This window comes from Salvia miltiorrhiza, chromosome 7 (genome assembly GCF_028751815.1).
Source record: "Salvia miltiorrhiza cultivar Shanhuang (shh) chromosome 7, IMPLAD_Smil_shh, whole genome shotgun sequence".
Classification (NCBI taxonomy): domain Eukaryota; kingdom Viridiplantae; phylum Streptophyta; class Magnoliopsida; order Lamiales; family Lamiaceae; genus Salvia; species Salvia miltiorrhiza.
This window is the reverse complement of record NC_080393.1, coordinates 40,142,279-40,147,536: the sequence shown is the minus strand read 5'-3', so window position 1 is coordinate 40,147,536 and position 5,258 is coordinate 40,142,279. Positions and strand designations below refer to the sequence as shown.

The window sequence follows — 5,258 nt, the reverse complement described above, 5'->3', positions numbered from 1 at the left end:
CTTCTCTCATCATTACCTGTCAGGTTAGGCTCCAACAAAAAGAAAGGAAAAGATCTATGGTCAAAACAAGAAAAGAATTACTAGAAACTCAATACCCCGACCAGGACACCAATTTTAAGGAGCCATGTCGGAATTTGTGCTTCCAATGGTGGTAACCTCCTCACATCTTAACCTGCCCAAGTAAGACTAGAACAAAAACAATGAAAATAAAACGAGAGAGAAATACTGAAAATCCAACTCCTCGGCAACGGCGCCAGTTTGACGGAGGTTGATCCTCGTGCTTTGTCGTTGCATGGTGGAACTCTCCGTGCAAATAAATTTATAGTTTTTCTATGCCCACAGCTAGGTTCTGCTAGCGGTAAGTATAAGGTCGATCACACGAGGAGTTGGTGTATTCTTCTCTCTTGTCACGATGTCACAGTCACACTGGTATCACTATGGTCAGAGCGTGGGGCAGACGGTTGTGCCTAAAAAGGAGAAACTGAAACGAGACAAAGAAAAACATTAAAAGCAAAGAAAACCTGGTCTGGGCACAATCTCGTTAAGTCTGGGCATAGTCACCGCTCATAGGTTCAAGGATTTTCATTGTGCCTTCACATCTTTGGTTATGGACAATGTTTAGCCCTATTTTGTGATGTTTTTATGGGCCTTTTTGTTGTGCATTCGAGCATGCTTCGTGTCTTTTTGCTCTATCCTTCACTTGCTCGATGTTATTTGGGTGTGCTACTGTCGTGTACAGGAATCGAGAGTTACCGAGCGTTTTGGCATCGTTGGGAGCAATTTCTGGTGAAATCAGCGAAGACCACCTACGGCGCCGCCGTGTCACGGCAGCCGCCGTCCACGGCACCGCCGTCTCACGGCGCCGCCGTCTCACGGTGGCCGCCGTCAAGACGCCGGCCGCGGCCCCCACGGCGCGCGCCGTGTAATTTCTGGTGAGATTAGCGAAGGCCCTCCACGGCGGCGCCATCCCACGGCGGCGCCATCCACGGCGCCGCCGTCCCACGGTGGCCGCCGTCCCTGGAGATCGGTAGTTACGTTTTTCCATATAAAAACCCCTTTTTAGGGTTTTTCACCACATTCTCGACCCCACCAGCCTCCTAGGCGATTTCCATTTGTTTTCTCTTAGTTTTAGAGTAGTGAAACCATCAACAAACATCTTTTGTCTTGTAGATTGAAGATCATGTTAGTTTTCATTACATCGGATTGAAGTTTCGGATTGTTCTCGCTGTAAGACTTCAGTTTATGTTTTCTTTGGATTGAATGCTAGTTTATTTCTTTTGCGTAGATTATTGTTGCTTCGAGTTTACTTGATGAATTATTTGTTCTTTATTCTCGCCTAGATAATCGTTGTCTATGATTGATTGAATTATCTAATGTTTTCTAGATTGCTAGTTAGAACCCTAGGTTTATTAGTTCCCTGCGTTCTTAATCTGCTTCCTATTTTTCGCCTAGATTGATTTATATGCTTTCTGTTGATTCTGCATTAGATAATTTTACAAGCTTTATTTAATTACGCCTAGATTTAAAGAGAGAGTGTCAGACCCAACTACCTGATTAGAGTGTTTAGGTTTATTTCCCGTTTTCTGTGCGTAGCATGATCAGAGCCCTGCTTAGCCTTCCTTGAAAGACGACTTGGGTTAGCTTATTACACTAGGACGACCTCGTACGATTGCGAGTCAATCCCTTAGGTGTTTTGGGTTGAGTCAAATTTTGACACCGTTGCCGGGGAAGGCTTTAGGCATTTGATTGTGTTGCATTTGTTTTCCGTGTTTATTTTTGTTTATTTCTTTTAACTCGGTTATTTTCTCCCTCCGGTGCGTTTGATTTGTTTGTTCGTGTTGTGTATGCAAGGACGTAGAAGCTTGAAGAGAAAGCTTGCACCTTACTACGACAACATTCACCGACCTCGTGAGGTCCTTTTAAGCCTGGAGGAGGAGTCCGAGTCCAGTTCGAGAAACCTTGTGGAATCACAGTCTCGAGAGGAAGACTGTGAAGAGAGAATCGTTTCCAACCCCATTCTGGAAGCCGTTGAGGATACACTGTCAGTGCATTCTGAAGGAGAAGAAGAAGCTCGGCCTAATCCTGACCAAGAAGCCATGGCGGAGCAGAATGTACAGTACATGGGAGATTTCTCCAGGCCGGTCATCGGGAACACTAGCACCTCAGCGATAGTGCTTCCCACTGCGGTCCGGAATTATAATCTGAAGCCCAATGACTCAAACTTGCTGCCGCTCTTTCATGGGATGCCAAGTGAGGACGCCTTACAGTTCATCCGTGACTTCTGCTCTCAAGTGCAAACCTTCCCACTGTTGGGACTCACCGAGGATCAGTTGAGACTCAAGTGCTTACCTTATACACTCAAAGACCGAGCTAGGACGTGGTTACTGTCCCTGCCGCCGAGCTCCATCACCACATGGGGAGAGGCATGTGAGAAGTTCATGCTCAAGTACTATCCTAGTCACAAGACACAGGAGATTAGGAGCCAGATAATGAACTTCATGCAAGAAGCTGATGAGCCTCTCCACGAGGCTTGGGAGAGATTCCAAGAGCTCCTCCGCCAGTGCCCACAGCATCAGTTAGCACCCGTCATGTTGATGCAGTTCTTCTATGACGGATTGATTCAGACGGCACAGTTTATGGTGGACAGTACCGCAGGGGGCAACATTGCCCGAAAGACAGCCAATGAGCTCAAAGAGATCTTCGACACACTTGCCGCGAGTTCTCAACAAAAGTCGGTAAGAGGAAGGAGGGTCGAAGCGAATGCAGTAGCCCCAAACAATGAGCTTCAGAAGCAGGTAGCGGACCTGATGAGGCAAGTACAACACCTCACGATGAACCAGGTGGAGGCTCCACCCGTTCGCGCACCATCAGCGGAAAGTTGTGGCATATGTGGCGAATTTGGCCATGGAATTAACGCGTGCCATCGAATGGGCGAATTCCCACCTGAAGGACAAGCAGAGGTCTATGCTGCTCAGGGCTATCCGGGGAGGCCTCAATTTGAACAGAGGCCCAGCTTTAATCAAGGGCAACAAAGCTCCAACTCGGGTTGGAGAAATGAGCAGAATTCAGGATGGAGGAACCAAGCTCCTGGCCAAGGGTCGGGATCAAACCAAGGCAATCAGTTCCCCCGACCTTCATAGCAAATGGGGTATCAGAACCAGTAGCAGTTCTACCCATCTCAACAACAGTCCTCATTCCCTCAGCAGCAGCATTACCCTCAACCATATCAGCAACAGCAACCCCCGCAGCAACTCTACCCACCTCAGCAGCACCAACCTCCAGGCCCTTTATTTGAAGATCAGATGCAAGCTTTCATGCAAGCTAGCAAACAGGCGATGGAGGCTCAGAGTGCTACCATCAAGCGCCTCGAGATTACAGTTGGGCAACTAACAGGAGCCTTGAATCAGTTGCAGCAAGAACAGCCAACTGGGAAGTTCCCAAACCAGGACCAACAGCCGCATCAAGCTCATGCCGTGGCGGTAATCAAGGAAAATGCCCCAATACCCACGGGGAAATGGAGAAGCAAAACCGTGCAAACAATCAAGGCTACCCAATACTCCAGTGAGCCACCGCCACCTGTCACTGTTGTACCAGACCCACCACCACCCAAGCAAGGAGATCCAGGTAGCTTTATTTTTGATATTAGCGAAGGTGGGGTTGAAAAGGTTTTGGGAATGCTTGATTTGGGCGCGGCAGTCAATTTGATGCCGCTTGATATTTTTGAGAAATTGGGAAACAAAGAGCTGAAATGCACGAATATTAAGATAGAGCTAGCTGACGGCTCCATTAGCAGCCCACGATGCCTTGTTGAGGATGTTGAGGTGGTCGTGAGGGGGATTAGAGTCTTGGCTGATTTTGTTGTCCTGGATGTGGGAAAAGGGATTAGAGGCGAGAATGGGCATCTCGTGCTACTTGGCCGACCCTTTATGGCTACCACCCATACTCGCATCGATGTGGGTACGGGAACTGTAAGTTTGGTAGGGGCAGGTAGAGCGGTAACATTCTCTGTTTTTGATAAAAAACCTACTACCCCCACTCCCTTAATTCAAATCTTCTCTTATGTTGAAACATTTGATGCTTTGGATGAGGATTGTATTGTGCAGGACTTCCTTAATAAGCTACGGGAAGAGGACGAGATCGTGGAAGGATTTCTTGCTAACTTGCAAGATGAAAGTGAGGTTGAGAGAGAATTCCTGGATAAGCTACAAGAGGAAGATGATAAAGAGCAAGGCTTTCTGTGTGCCTTGCTACTGGAAGAGAAGCTAGATGAGGTTGGGTCACTCAATTTCGTTGGATGTGTGGATAGAGGGCCATCCCAGGATATGAGCATGGAGGACTCATTTGGAGGACCCGCAGCTGCAATTCAAGAAGATGTGTTTACAAGGGCGCTAAGGCAGCTGGAGCTTCAATCGGATTTTGGTTAAGGGGTTCGCTTAGTCGGGCTGGTGACTTAAAAACTAGCGCTACATGGGAGGCAACCCATGTTTTCTTGTTTTTTTTCTTGTTTCGTTTTTCTTTCGTTTTGTTTTTGTTGTGTTTTGTTGCTTCTGTTGTTTAGTGCAGGTTGTTGCGTTGGAGACTGCTCGTCTATGGATGAGAGAGAGGCAGACATCGTGGGACACTACAGACTCACCACTGGATCGGTATTTAGGGAAGTTTCCTCTTTCACCCCTCTTTTTGTTTGCACTGAGGACAGTGCCAGATTTTAAGTGTGGGGGGGGGGGGGTGTTTGTTGGTATTTGTAAATCCGGTGGGTGTCTTCTTGTTGTGTTCTTGGGCTTTATTGTGTTGGGGCGAATGGTCCCCTTCTCTTGTTTTCTTGCCTGTTTTTAAGTACATCGCATGATTGATGGTGGTTCACTGACGATTCTGGATTGTGTCTGTGTTGTTTGTTATCCTTGTCCTTTGTGATTGAATTGTTCCCAATTTGGTGTAATTAGTTTAATGTTTGGATGCAACACCCTGATGAGCAACTCTTGATGTGATTTGTCCGATAGAAGCTAGGGGGAGTGTTTTCATTGCAATTTCCTAATATCTTTCTCTGTGTTGAAATGTATGGTTGGTTGTTAAGTTTCTGATAGCTCTGGGTCTCTGCTCCTCTGATGACATCATTATGAGCATGGGAAACCACACGAGAATATTTTGGACCACCTCCAAAAATGTCAATCTCGCGAAATATGGCCTAACTATTAAGAGCGAAAATAACTTGACCCCAAAAAGAAAAAAGGATGAAAGAAGGTGAAAAATGAATGAGATAT

At 46.8% G+C, this 5,258-nt stretch overlaps 1 non-coding gene across 1 annotated transcript; it reads right to left on the bottom strand.

Moving 5' to 3' along the window:
* Positions 1-2,472: 2,472 nt before the first annotated feature.
* Positions 2,473-2,578, bottom strand: LOC130996329 (small nucleolar RNA R71). The gene has a single exon (XR_009092513.1). It is a non-coding gene; the product is annotated as a small nucleolar RNA R71 (small nucleolar RNA).
* Between the last annotated feature and the right edge of the window lie 2,680 nt (positions 2,579-5,258).